Source organism: Martes martes (genome assembly GCF_963455335.1).
Source record: "Martes martes genome assembly, chromosome: 1".
In the NCBI taxonomy this organism is placed as follows: domain Eukaryota; kingdom Metazoa; phylum Chordata; class Mammalia; order Carnivora; family Mustelidae; genus Martes; species Martes martes.
In genome coordinates this window covers 20808621-20823884 of record NC_137888.1, presented here as the reverse complement: position 1 = coordinate 20823884, position 15264 = coordinate 20808621, and the positions used below count along the sequence as shown (strand labels likewise).

General features: G+C 36.0%; 1 pseudogene across 1 annotated transcript in view; it reads right to left on the bottom strand.

Annotated features, from left to right (window-relative positions):
- Positions 1 to 543: 543 nt before the first annotated feature.
- Positions 544 to 15264, bottom strand: part of LOC308352081 (small ribosomal subunit protein eS1-like) — a 117316-nt pseudogene continuing 102595 nt past the window's right edge. Inside the window, exon 2 of the transcript in view lies at positions 544 to 1411. The product of the transcript in view is annotated as a small ribosomal subunit protein eS1-like (transcript). The remainder of the gene's footprint in view (positions 1412 to 15264) is intronic.

Genomic DNA, 15264 nt, shown 5'->3' with positions numbered 1-15264 from the left:
AGCCATCCAAACATCCCTCTGATAGCTTTTATGGGGACATTAAAACTGTAAAGGAATGTGTCTGACCCAGCAGTCTGCATCAGGTAGGGCAGGCAATGTAGTTTAGAGGCAAGGTGTTCTGGATTCTGGGAAGACCAGGATCATATTGCCTGGAATTCGGTTGTCTGGTGAGAAACTGCTTCCTAGACAGTTGTCTTTTGCTGTCACCTCACATGGCAGAAAGGACAGGGGAGCTGTCTTGATATTTATAAGGGAACTTCTCCTATCCATGAAGTCTCTGTCTGCATGGCTGTCAAAAATTTGGAGGGAAACAAAATGCAGAAATAAAACCAACAAATTATTGAAGTAGTAATTAGAAAAAGTTTATTGTGTACATGCCAAAAAGATAGTTTGCAAACCAGGAGCATTCAAACCAAAATATGGTATTAGGTTCAGAGTTATAGATATATTTTAAGCATCACAAATAAGATTTTTTATTTGTCACCATTAAAGGTCTGAATTTAATTAGATTCTTGAACTGATGGCTCATATCCTGATATCAGCTCATTCAACTTTAACATGTATCTCACCTGCAGCATATTTTCCAGAACTACTAGCTTCACCGTGAAGCCTCATGATCTTTCCCAATTCAAACTTAGGCTTCTTCAGCATTTCTACTTTTCTAGCAAAGATATCGTGAAGTGGAAATAGACTGGCAATCCTTTTCTATGTCTTTTCTTCATGCTTGCTTGTATCACTTTATTAACCACTTTTTCTTTTTTCTTTCTTTCTTTTTTTTTTTTTCAAGTCATTTATCTACACCTCTAGAGTCATGATTTCTGGCATCTTTTTCCAAAATTGGCAGACTTGTTGATGCTGAGCATTAAGAGGCCTTCCGACTCTGATTATTTCATATGTATGTATGTATGCATGTATGTATTATTTATTTATTTTAGTAAGATCAATGCAAAGTAAACAAAGCAAATCACCATCAATAATCTTGGCATCAACATGAGCTTCGGTCATAGGCTGCCTTTTTTTGACGATGGAGCATAATTTGGTCCAGGTAAGATCCATGCCATGGAAATTAGGTAGTTTTTACCCCAAATGTCCTCAGTAATTAAATTTAATTTCTAAGTGCTTTTTCATAATTCTGCAGATTAGCAAGGCTTACTTCAAAAACAGGACCCTTGAACCCATCAGATGTGATTTGGGTTCCTTGCATTCTTGTGACTAGTGTTTTTCCAATATTTCTGTTTTCCCCCAATATCTCTTATATCGAACAAAACTGGTGCTTTCACATCATACCAATCTTTCTTAGAGAACAGATCAACCATTTTCTTCTTGGTTCCCTTTTTGCCTCCTTTCCCAGGTGCTTGTTCTTGCCAATGCCATGTTCAGGGAGCCCCAGAGTTATACCGTTATAAAGCAACTTATATAGTATAGAGGCTGTGACTGCTTACTTACTCTTCACTGTGATTGGTTGCAATATTTGAATTTTCTTAAATTTAAGGGAGTTGGTTAGTGATTACTTCATATTGATTTGGGGAAATACTTTAAGTTTCACTTATGATGTTTTGAGATATAAGCAAGAAGTAACCAGATCAGATTAGCCTCACTTGTCTTAGAAAATAAACTAAGTTTTACTTGTATGACTACACTAGTTTTGTTTGCTCAAAGAATTTCAAGTCTGTATTCTATTTGTGTGATTTTTTTAAAGTAATAATAATTACTTAATAATTATTAACATACAGTAACATACAATAATTAACATACAGCGCTTATCAGTTTCAGGTGTAGAATATAATGATTCAACACATCTATACTTTTTTTAGTGTTTATCATGATATGTGTACTCTTAATCACCTTTATCTATTTCATCCATCCCTCCCAAACACCTCTCCTCTGGCAACCACCAGTTTGTTCTCTGTTATTTGAGTGTGTTTTCTTGTCCCTTCTTTATTTTTGTTTGTTTCATATCTTGAATTCTACATATGAGTGAAATCCTTGTCCATTCACAAATGAAATGATAAATGAAATGATAAAAACAAATGAAAGGATAAAAACAATGTGGTATATATTTCATATATATTACTCAGCCATAAAAAAATGGAATCTTGTTATCTGAAACAACATGGATGGACCTAGAGGATATTAAGCTAAGTGTTTTTGGAGATTTTCTCTGTCCCTTTCTTGTCTTTGTCATTTTTGGTCTTTCCTTTCCACTCAGAGTCCCCTTTATATTTCATGCAGGGATGGTTTAGTGGTCATGAACTCCCCTTAGTTTTTGTTTGTCTGGGAAATGCTTTAGTTTTCCTTTTTATTCTGAATTTTATTCTGAATGCTGGATAGAGTATTCCTGGCTGTGGATTTTTCCCTTTCAGCATTTTGAATATATCATGTCATTCTCTTCTGGCTTGCCAAGTTTCTGTTGAGAGGTTTGCAGCTAGCCTTATGGATCTCTTGTAAGTTAGGGACTTCCTTGTCTTGCTGGTTTTAGGATTTTTTCTTTATCTCTGTGTCTTGGTGTTGGCCTGCTTTTATTGATTTTGATGGAAGTTCTCTGTGCCTCCTGGATTTGGATGTCTGATTTCGTTCCCAGATTAGGGAAGTTCTCAGCTATCATTTCCTTAGGTAAATTTTCTGCTCCTTTTCTCTCTCTTCTTCTTCTGGGACCCCTATAATACAGATGTTACTATGTTTGTTGGAGTCACTGAATTCCCTAAACCTATTCTCATGTTCCATAATTTTCTCTTTTGTTCAGCTTCATTATTTTCCATTATTTTATCTCCTATATCCCTTATTCCTTCCTCTGCTTCTCCCATCCTTGTGCTCATTACACAAATCTGTTTTGAATCTCAGTTATTGTATTTTTCATTTCTGATTGCTTTTTAACTCTTTTATCTCTGAAGTATTCCATTCTTTCCTCAAGCCTAGTGAGTATTCTTATGATTGTTGCTTTAAATTCTCTATCATGAATGTTACTTGTATCTGTTTCACTTAGATCTCTAGCCATGACCTTATATTGTTCTTTCATTTGGGATGAATTCCTCCCTTTTGGAATTCTGTCCAAGTCTCTGCCCTCTTCTCTGCAAAGGGAGAAAAGCCCATTATGTTTCTTACTCCTGAGAGTAATAGCTTTATGAAGAAGAGATTATACATTGTCTCTGGTGTGTCCTGTGTGTACTCTACTATTGGGTTTAGGTTGCTCTGTCATCTGTAGAGACTCTCCTTGCCTATAGTGGGCAGTATTTGATCCTTGGCCTGAATGTAGCAAGTATTTATTTATTTATTTATTTGACAGGCAGAGATCACAAGTAGGCAGAGAGGTGGGCAGAGAGAGAGAGGAAGGGAAGCAGGCTCCCTGCTAAGCAAAGAGCCCAATGCCGGGCTCGATCTCAGAACCCTGGGATCATGACCTGAGCCAAAGGCAGAGGCTTTAACCCACTGAGCCACCCAGGTGCCCCCAGAATGTAGCAAGTTTTAACTAGATGTGTTCTAGTCTGCTTGTTAATTGGGACCTGATACTACCACGACAACTGAAGCCCTGCAGAAATCTCTGGTCAGGAGATGTGGTGTGGACAAGGGTTTCTGCTGGTTTTCTGGGGAAGGGGCCCACCATGCTAAGACTGAGACAAGGTTGACCAAGAAGAGCAGTCCTGTCAGAGCACAGGGTTATGGGATTGGTTTTAAAAAGTTATGCATTCAGTGTTAATGGTGTGTGGCTTACCACAGGTGACTACATTTATGATGAGAGGCAGGATAGGGAAATGGCTCATCCAGCAACTTTGTCCCAGAAAGGACCCCTCCACACATGCACACCACCTCCCTGGAGGCACTCCAAGAAGAGCAACTAATCTGCCTTGTGGGTCCCAAGCATTTTTCATATCACTGTTTCCATGCTGTCTGCCTCCAAGTTGTTTACTTGCCTTCTCTCCAGGAGGGGCAGTGCCCCCAGGGCTCTATCTCAGCTAAGACTGCTGATGTTCAAAACTCCTATCTTTAAGCTCTGCTGATTGCAAGGACTCAGAAAAATCAGTCTCTCTCATTTTCCCAGCTAATCGCTTTGGGGAAGTATTCGCCTTGTGCATTTCTCTGTGGGCTGCTCTCTCTGGTGCTTGTGTACATGCTTTTTTTCTCTGTGACCAGATCTCCCTCCCTGCAGCAACACAAGTGATGTGATTAGCTTCTTCCAGAAACCATGTCTCTGTACTTCCTACCTTCTTCAATGTGCTTTCTTCTCTATCTTTAGTTGTGAAGTTTGTTCTGTCAGTCTTCATGTTGATTTCTGGGGTATTTAGAATGATTTGATAGTTATCTAGTTGTGTTTCTGGAATGAGAGGAGCTTAGGGTCCTCCTACTCCACTGCTGTCTTAGGTCCTCTAAAGTAGTTTAAATCACTGAATGTATTTATGGCCTCCCTATTTAATTTTAATCTAAAATGTGTACATGAATTGGCATATTTATTTTTCAGAATATGTTTCATTCATAAGTACATTTCTATTTTCTAAATTTATGTATTTCCATTTTGTAGCATCATATTATCATTTTTAAATAAAATAAGCATTATTCAGTTACATTTATAAGGTAAATATGTAATTAGATTTAATTTCTTCCTATTTTTTTCTATTCTTACTTGAACAAAATTTGATAAGATATTAACAGAGCTGTCAACATTTGTTAGTAGAAAGAGGTAGTATTGCTCATTGCAATTCAACTTATTAATAATTAAGAAAAAAAAACTAAAGTCTTCACACTTTTAATGTATCCATAGAGAAGATACCATAACAGTATTCATGAAAAATACAAAACAGTTGTATTAAAAGAGGGTGCCATCCTGAGAGTAAATAAGCAGGACCACACTGATAGTCTTGGATATTCCTTAAAGGATATATTGAGAAGAATGGCCCTCATTGAATATTAAACTTTCTGGACAGGTTTTAACTAATAAGACTTCATCAGTTAGTCTGTTTAACAAAACCTTTCTGGTTGTTGCATGGTTGGCAGGGCTGGTGTAGCAGTGTTTTAAGAATTGGTCAGGGTGGAGCGCCTGGGTGGCTCAGTGGGTTAAAGCCTCTGCCTTCAGCTCAGGTCATGATCCCAGAGTCCTGGGATCGAGCCCCACGTCGGGCTCTCTGCCCAGCGGGGAGCCTGCTTCCCTTCCTCTCTCTCTGCCTGCCTCTCTGCCTACTTGTGATCTCTGTCAAATAAATAAATAAATAATCTTTAAAAAAAAAAAGAAGCAGTCAGGGTGGAAAAAAAACACCCTGCATTTAATCTCACATTATTATTATACATAAAGCAGTATTAAAGTATTGAGAAATATATTGGGAAACCCATTTTTCTCCTGTCCTTAATTTAGAAGATGTATTATTTATAACTCATTAAAAAGTTTTTATTTAAATTCCAGTTAGTTAACATACAGTGTAATATTAGTTTCAGGTGTAGAATATAGTGATTCCACAATTCCATACCATACCTGGTGCTCATCATAACAGGTGCACTCCCTAGTCTCCATCACTTGTTTCCCCTATTCCCTACCCACTTTACCTCTGGTAACTGGTTTTAAAGACAGAAGTGGGAACTGGTATTTATTTGTCACCAGAGTCAGCAGTGGATCTACAGATGAGGACATTTAACTCTAATTTTGAGAGTGCTCTTGTTATTGTAATTTTCAGATAACAGAACTAAGAATCAGAATAGTTCAGGAAATTTTCCCAGATCTGACAGAGAAGGATTAAAGAAGAAACCTAGATAATACCGAAGCAGTTCTTTTCCAGTATGATTCAAACACTGAGGAAGGAAGAGTCCTGGTTAACATAACAACCTGATTTCCTGGATGTAAGTTCATGGACATATCAAGAAATACACTGAAACTGTTCTAGAATGGGACTCAAACAGGCACTCTACACAAATGGTATATGTATGCATGCCCCTGTGCATGTATGGGGTGTGGGGTAAGTGAGCACTGGGCTAGGTATGCATATTGTATTTCTTTCTAGGGCCTAGAAGTGGTAGTTTTACCCCAATTTAGAAATGTTGTACATGCTATAAGCACACCAAGTTTTTATAATTCAAATATCATAATATGTAGCAAAAAGAGATTAACACTATATTTATATGTGCAAAGTACTTTGCACACTCACATGGAATTTTCTCAAAGTTTTCTCAATTTTTCAAAGAATATCTGTTATTACTAAAATGTAATGAAAAACATAATTAAGTGTCCTCATGCTAAAGACTCCAGGTACTTAAATATTTAACAGCTTAGAATTAATGCCCCTAATGTAATATAGTCAGCATATAAATATTTAATCCCACTTCTGTAAACTTTCAGAGTTAGCATATCTTGTGATAGTGTTCAATACCCCTAGCACATATGGAAGTAAAGCCTACTCAATTCATTTTAGTCAGTGTTTTGAGCCTCCAAATCTCCTGTCAGAACTACTATATGGGGAAAATCTATCTAGTAACTTTTTCCCTTAAATTCCTACTCATCTGCTAATGGATACAACAATGTTTTGTTGTTGTTTTCTTTTTCTTTTTTTTTTTTTTTCCAACAACAAGGTGAGCAATGAAAAACGAGAAAGTGCAGGAATAGTTTATAGAATGCTTATTCACTCCTTGAATAATCAACTGCATGAACACTTAGACTTCATGCATATGCTAGAGAAATAGATATGAAACCGTAATGAGAAATGAGGTTGAACACTGTTTAGTTAAATCAGAAGTTCAAACACCAGCAGACACTGTGTGTTGGCACCAACCTTAGAGTGAGAAATCACTGTCACTTTACTATGCTGCAGGGTTTTGGCACTTCAAAAATTGGACTACTCAATTTTCATCTTTGGGTGACACTGCCTTAATGTGAATCCTCAAGAAATCATTTGAAACTCCTCTAAACTCCCGGAATAGAGTTGAATATTAGAATTTGGATGATATCTCCAATGTTTATAATGGCAGGTGTCAAATACTTAAAACAACATAAGTTGCTTATTTGAACATAAATAATTTAACAGCAAAAGAGAAGTAGAACTAGGATATTTCTCCTTGCTCTCTCCTTTGGCTTTTTTGAAATAGAGCATTAAAAGCTTGTGTTGATGATGCTGGGTTCTGTTGTGACACTTATCAGCCATCTATGTTTTGCATTAAAAAAATGCAAAAGCAAACACTTTAGTGAAAGTTATTTTTTTGAAGCCATCTAGGAATAATTTATGCCCTTGAGAAGACAGTGTGTCAGTAAAATTGTTAGGTTTATGATGAAAAGATATATGAAATTTAATAAGGTTTGTAGGTCAGTGAATTGGCTTCAGGATTTCAGGCAGTAAGGAAAGCAAATTCAAAACAGTTGAGCATAAGAACTGCAGTAACAAAAAGAGAAAAAAACATGAGAAAAAATAGAAGATGAGAACTAAATTGTTTCCTCATGAAAAAAATTTTGTATTATTATCACACACAATGGATTTTCAATAAAATAAACAATAGCAACTGAAGATTTACATTATAATTAGCACATAGCTCTTAAGTTGCTACATTGTTAGTACCTGGTCCTGTTTTCTGCAATGCCAGAAAAATGTAGGTCAGTAATTCTCACTTATCGGCCTGGTTTTAATAAGATGTTCCCAAGTTTATGCAACTGTAAGTCTACAGGAAAAGCACAATCAATTTCATGCTTGTTTTGTTTTGTTTTAAATTCTGAACTGTTCACAGAAACACTTAACGTAAAAATAATTTAATAATAATAGCTACAAATATGTTGAATGCTAGACACATTGTTTAATTGTGCCGGTGTATTTCAGACACCAGAGAGAGGCAGAGAACACTGATACCAATCAATTGTGTAGAGAAATTTTAGGTGAAAAATAGGCATTCATTTGTGGATAAAGTAAAATAAACATAGTCCAATAAGCATGCAACCTAATTCTTATGAATTAGTTTTATTCGGTTAATCTAGGTTAGATAACACTTGACTCTGAATTTCTACTTTCCCATCCTATAATTAAGAGCATGTCTCGAGATTTTCTAATGTGTGAAAACTCACTGGTTCTCTGTCATCTAAACATTCTGTTAATCACTTTTTTTTTTAAATAACTCTTGGTTTGAACTTTGTTGAGTCTTCTCATAATTCCACACTTGCAACAGAGAAAGCTTTCTAGGGCTGGGCACCTACATAGTCAATCTTGATCTTACCTCAGGCACTTTTTTTTTTTTTTTTTTTTTTTTTGCTTGAACATTCTTGCCTTTAAGGAAAATAGTGTTTCCTTGGAATTGGAAAGACCCATTAGAATTCTCCTGAATGGCTCATGAAAAAATTTCTCCTCCACTGTCGTATTTTATTGGCTTTTCTTAATTATGTCTTAGAATAAACTCTGTGATGAGTCTAAGCTGTTATAAAAGATAGTCAAGGAAGAATATTTTCTAAGGCAAATACAAATAACAATGATAATGTGAAAAATGTCGATGGCATTTTGATAAGGATTGCATTGAAAGTGTTGATTGCTCTGGGCAGCATAGACATTTTCATAATCTTTATTCTTCCAATCCATGAGCATGGAATGTTTTTCCATCTCTTGTGTCTTCTTCAATTTCTTTCATAAGTGCTCTATAGTTTCTAGAGTATAGATCCTTTACCTCTTTGGTTAGGTTTATTCCCAGGTATCTTATGGCTTTTGGTGCTATTGTAACTGGAATCAACCCCTTAATTTCTCTTTCTGGAAAGTAGTATGGAGGTTCCTAAGGGCACTAAAAATAGAGCTACCCTATGATCCAGCAATTGCACTACTTGGTATTTATCACAAAGATACAGATGTAGTGAAGAGAAGGGGAACATGCATTCCAATGTTCATAGCAGCAGTGTCTACAGTAGCCCAACTGTGGAAGGAGATGAGATGTCCTTCAACGGATGCATGGATAAAGAAGATGTGGTTCATATATAAAATAGAATATTATTCAGCCATCAGAAAGAATGAATACTCACCAATTGCATCAATATGAGTGGAACTGGAGGGGATTATGCTAAGTGAAACAAGTCAAGCAGGAGATAATTATTGTAAGGTTTCACTCAAATGTGGAACATAAGGAACAGCATGGAGAAGGGAGGGAAAACTGAATGGGAAGGAATCAGAGAGGGAGATACACTATGAAATACTCTGGACTTCAGGAACCAAACTGAGGGTTACAGAAGGAGGAAGTGGGAGGATGGGGTAACCAGGTGATGGGTATTAAGGAGGGCACATGTGGTGATGAACACTAGGTGTTATATGCAACTAATAGTTACACACTACATCAGAAACTAATGATGTACTTTAAGTTGGCTAATTGAACGTAATAAAAAAGAAAAAAAACAATGTAAAATATCTCAATATATTTATTTTGGTTACATGATGGATGATAATATTTAGCTACATTGGCTTAAATAAAATATATTTAAAAATTTTAAAAATAAATTTTAGTGTAAATTTTTCAAGGCTCACAAAAGGCCTTTTCAGTTTTTGTTTTTGTTTTTTGTTTTTTTACTGGAATTGTATTGAATCTGTTGATCAGTTTGGGAACAAGCTACATCTTAATGATATTGAGTCTTTCTTGAAAATGATATGACTTTGAGTGCCTAGGTGGTTCAGTCAATTAAATGTCTACCTTTGACTCAGATCATGATCTCAGGGCCTGACATCAAGCTACATGTGGGGCTCCCTGTTCAGCAGGGAATCTGCTTCTCTCTCTCCCTCTGACCCTACCCCCTCCATGTTTTCTCTCTCTCAAATAAATAAATAAAATCTTTAAAAAATGATAATGTAAAGGACAATACTGTATCTTAAAACATCTTTGGGGGGTTAGAGAAATAACTACTTTGGGGCACCTGGCTGGGCCAGTGGGTTGAGCCTTTGTGTTTGGCTCGGGTCATGATCTCAGGGTCCTGGAATCGAGCCCCGTATCAGGTTCTCTGCTCAGCGGGGAGCCTGCTTTCTCCTCTCTCTCTCTGCCTGCCTCTCTGCCTCCTTGTGATTTCTCTCTCTGTCAAATAAATAAATAAAACCTTTTTTTAAAAAAAAAAAAAGACCTACTTTAAGAGGAATAATAAAATAGACTCAGTGTCATATTTTAAGAATTATTTTGCCATATATGAACTCTGACAACCATCAGACGGGTAAAAACCCTTATATGAAAGAGATTGAGGAATTGAGGGGCAACAAACAAGCTGATTTGCTTTCATGGCACCAGTGCAAAATGGAGATGCCTTAATCTCCAACAAAGCATCATCATGATTTTAATGAACAAGTGTTTATCAGGTTTCAGTACTGCCTGAAGTTACATATTTATTAGACAACTCTAAATAAGGCAGTTTATATCAATAATTCTGTCTAGTATTCGTAAAAATATATTTCACATACAGTCTTTTCATTTTCTTCTGATTTAGAACTCGGTTTCTATGTTGGTATGCTTGTTATGCCAGGATCTATTATGTGTTCCTTTTCACAAAGCTTCTAAAGTCACTTACGAGATTAAACTCAGAATTGAGTAGAAGGATTATGCTTTAAAACATTCTCCCCTCAAGAGGACAAATTGGTTATAAAAAGCAAAGGGAAGACACTCTATGTTACTGAATGGGAATTTTGCCATTCTATAGTTCCCAGTAGGAAAAAAATGTATGATTTTAAAAATTGTGGCAAATTGAGAAATAAGAGAGCCTTAGACATTATTTTCCCACTTATGAGATGGCAGGAATTTCCAGTTAGCGATGTTATTAGATATTTTAATAAATTATTGACTTTCCAATACAGATTACACCTGTGAACCCAAGTCCAAACTTCTGTTGCTAAAAATCCTCCTTTTCCCCATTACCAAAATAGAGTAATATTAATGTACCTATGATCTGGACATCTGACATCTTTTTTTGTTTTAAAGATTTTATTTTTAAGTGTTCTCTTCACCCAACATGCGGCTTGAATTGACAATCCCGAGACCAAGAGTCTCACGCTCCACCAACTGAGCCGGCCAGGTGCCCCTGTATGTTCTTAATCTACAGGTAAGTAACAAAGAGCGATGTCACTACAGAGATTAACCCAATTCATCATTCAATTCATCTCACCAAATAAAACAACAGATTGTGGTAATGCTGGGTGAGTAATAAGAATTCCATTCTTTCATCTATTCTCATACTATATTTCACAAATTCTAATGCTTATTTTCATATTAGAAATACTAATCTGACAGAAGTTCACTAGGATGCTGCTTCATTTGAAAGCTTCATGTATCCATGTACTTGTTTGAATCATTTTCCGTTAAGTATTTTTTTTTATTTTATTTGCTCTCAAATTCTCAACTTGATCATAAGAATGTTAAGCACCTAATACATGTTTTCAATTATGGAATGAGCATTAAAGAAAGAAAATTTGAAGCCATAAACCTAGGTTTTAATCCTGACTCCAGCCCTTACTAGCTATATGAGTTGACAAGTCACATAATCCTTCTGAGCCTTATCAACTCTATCATCTGTAAAATAAAGATATTAACAGGACTCATCTTCATAGATTATTGTGGGAATTGGGTTAATATTTTTAAAGATTTTTTTTAAAAGGCACCACTGACTAATACAGAGAAAACTGTATGTATGTTTATTATTAAATAAAGCAGCAAAGAAAGATATTATACTAGTGTCCAGGTTGGAATTTGACAAACTTTGTCTGTAAGGACCAGACAGTATATATTTAGGTTTTGCAGGACACAAATATCTCTGTCATATTTTGTTTACTTTGTCTTCTTTTATGTTCCTTTAAAATGTAAAAAAAACAAACAAAACAAAACAAAACAAAACAAAAAAATCATTCTTAGCTCATAAATATAAAGATGCAGGCTAGATTTGGCTCCTGAGCTACAGTTTGCCAATCCCTGGTCTGGATGAGAAGAGTCCAAGTGGACTATATAGTAACAGACAGAAGGAAAATGAACATAGCCCTGGGGAAGATAGTAAAGGGTCCTGTTTTTCCTTCATGTGTTTGATCCTTTTTACTGATGAGTACAGAAAAAAAAAAAAAAAAAAAAAAAAAAAAAACATTTACCAGACCAGTTGTAGCACATTAAGTGCCAGCTTCTCTGTTGGTTAGTGCTCATGAAAACCTCATAACTGGAAGAAAACTGAGTTTGAGGCCCAACTATTTGTTGCACTTAAGGTAGTCCATATCATTCAGCTTGATCTACCTGGTTTTGATTGAGGTTTGTTGGGGTCACCATCCCTCCATCCTTTCTGTCATTGAGAGTGACCCTAGAATATGATGAATTATGATTTATTTTCCTGGTGATACTTCCTCACATCAGAAAATACATATGAAGGTTCTATTTGTGGCTCAATATACCTGTATCAATTGAACATTTAAGACCTGAGAAAATGAATGGCACTTAGACACTCAGAAATATTGGACGAACTGTTAGAGACTTTTGGGCTAGGATTACATTTGTGTTTGGCATCCATAAGACCCTCACTCTAACTAGGGGGCCATGACAACTTTCAGGTTCCTTATTATCCGGACTAATAGCCATCAAATGCCTTAAGTATTCATTTTTCTCCAGTATACAATTGCTCAGATAACTGGTTGCAGATATCTTTGAGAAAAGAGTGGGAAAATATTTATAGAATAGTGGCATAGTGGGTTTTCTGGGTGTTTTTACAAGGAGACTATGTCTTGCTTTCATTTTCTGGGCTCTAGACCTTAAGATAGGCTCAGACCTGGAAATGAGCGAGGACTTATAATTTCCCATTGTCGTATCTAAAGTCAGTCTGTTTCTCACCAACTCTTCTATCTTGGTTTGTAAAAGTAAGACCATTGCCTAGTTGCCTACTCATTTTTCATGGTTAAGATCTCATGGTTAGGAGTGGTCATATCTTTTCAAATTAGTATTTTTATTTTCTTTGGCTAAATATCCATCAGTGTAATTTCCAGCTCATATGCTATTTCTATTTTTTATTTTTTGAGGAACCTCCACATTGTTTTCTGCACCAATTTACATTCACAACAATGGTATACAGGATTTCCTTTTCTCTACACCCTCACTAACACTTATTTTTTTCTTGTCTTTTTGAGGGTAGCCATTCTGACAGGTGTGATGTGATATCTTATTGTAGTTTTGATTTGCATTTCCCTGATGATGAGTGATGCTGAGCACATTTTTTCATGTTTCTGTTAGCCATCTGTGTCTTCTTTGGAATAATGTCTATTCAGGTCCTCTGGCTTATTTTTCTCTCCCCTTCCCCTTGGTGTTGAGTTGTAGAAGTTCTTTATATATTATGGATATTAACCCATTATTGGATATATCATTTGCAAATATCTTCTCCCATTTAGCTAATTGCCTTTTGTTTTGTTCATAGTTTCCTTCACTGTGCAAAAGCATTGAATCACAATGTTGTACACTTAAAACTAATGTAACTTTGTGTATCAACTATCCAAAAAATGCATTAAAAAATGAAGATTTATTTATTTGGGAGAGAGAGAGGTCATGTGGGGGAAGGAGCAGAGGGAGATATTCCTGAGCAGACTCACCGCTGAGCTCAGAGCCCAACATGGGACTCCGTCTCATCATCCATGAGACCATGACCTGAGCCAAAATCAAAAGTCAGGCACTTAACTGGCTGAGCCACTCAGGCGACCCAAAAGAATGCATCTTATAATATGTATCAATGAAGCCACTTGAAAAACACATTGACTACCCTGTAATTTCAGGGATTAGAATGTGTACCTATTCTATTCTGTGATGCATATGTGTATGTGTGTGTGTGTGTGTGTGTGTGTGTGTATACACACACAATATTTTATAATAATTTATTATATATATAATAGAAAAGTTGAAATATACATATTTCAATATATATAAATATATATATTATAGGAAAGTTAAAATATATATTTCAATATATATTTCAACTTTTCTTACAAGGTGTATTTAATAAATCACATTTAAGACCCATTTGGAAAGAAAAACACACACATACACACACACACATTTTATTAACCAATGCCATGGACTTGTTTCTGAGTTCCTACAGTAGCTTTTCCGCCCATTCTGATGTTTATGTTACAGTGCCTCTAATGGTTAAGGATCAACACTGAATTTCTGCTGTTCAAAAATTGCATCATATTATCACTCCACTCTACAGAGCCTAGTCTATGGAGATATCTCTCACCATCAAACCTGACATAAAGAGGACACTCACCACCATGTGCCTGCCCAATGGTGCAGGGTTTTTGTTGTTGTTGTTGTTGTTGTTTTAATTGTCTTAGTGAAATGTGTATCCTCTGTGCTTTTCTGGTAAACATAACTTGCCTGATTCTCTGAGCCTCCTGAATCCTTATATGAACAAGTTCTTTCATCCCTATTTCATGACATTTTGTCATTATATAGTGAAACTTTCAAGGGAGTATCGCAAAAGTGTATCTGAAAACTGCCTGTATGTATCATTGATGAAATATTAAATCCTGAAACATAAGGAAATAGCTCCATGACCACATGCCAGTTCAGTTTTTCCTTGTGTAGGCTTAGAGTCTGTTCCCTCTGCCTCAGCATACTTAATATACATTCTGACATACTTTTCATTGTTCTTATCAGTACATATTTTACTTGGTCGACCAATATTTCAGGTGTAAGTTATTTTCTCCTGGAGCAGAATATACTTCTCTCATACTGAGACCTGACCAGAGTTATTGGTCTAGATACAGTGAAAATAAGCTGAGCAAGATCTTGAGAAGTACAACCGTTATCTCGAGGCACCCACCCCAGGGAGGTTCTGTCCTGTCTCCGGGCAAGTAGAGGCTACTTCATCTTCTAAGAGGGACAGAACTGTTTTTGCTGGACCAGAAGTTTCAGAGTTGGGGACTATAAGATCGTTCAAGGCATCCATACAGATCTTGCATTCCATTTGGTTTCCACTCTTTCCACATCAGTGTATTGACTCTAGACTAGGAGATGCTTCATAATAAGAGATGTCTCACAGTTATGAATTAAGTCTCCTGTTTGCTTTTGCCATTGTAACAATTAATTTTGGGGTTTGATTTCTAACAATATTTTTCTAGCTGCCATAGAATATAAGGTTCTTTCTAACTGGTAACATTGAGGATGCTAGTGTACAGTAGTTTGACTTTTTCAAATGGGATATGTTCCAAGATCCCCAGTGAATGCCTGAAACCACAGATAGTATTGAAGGACATTATGTATAGTATATTTTTCTTTGTACATATGTGTCTATGATAAATGTAGCTTCTAGGCTGAGAGGTCAATACAGTGAAAAATAAAGGGACC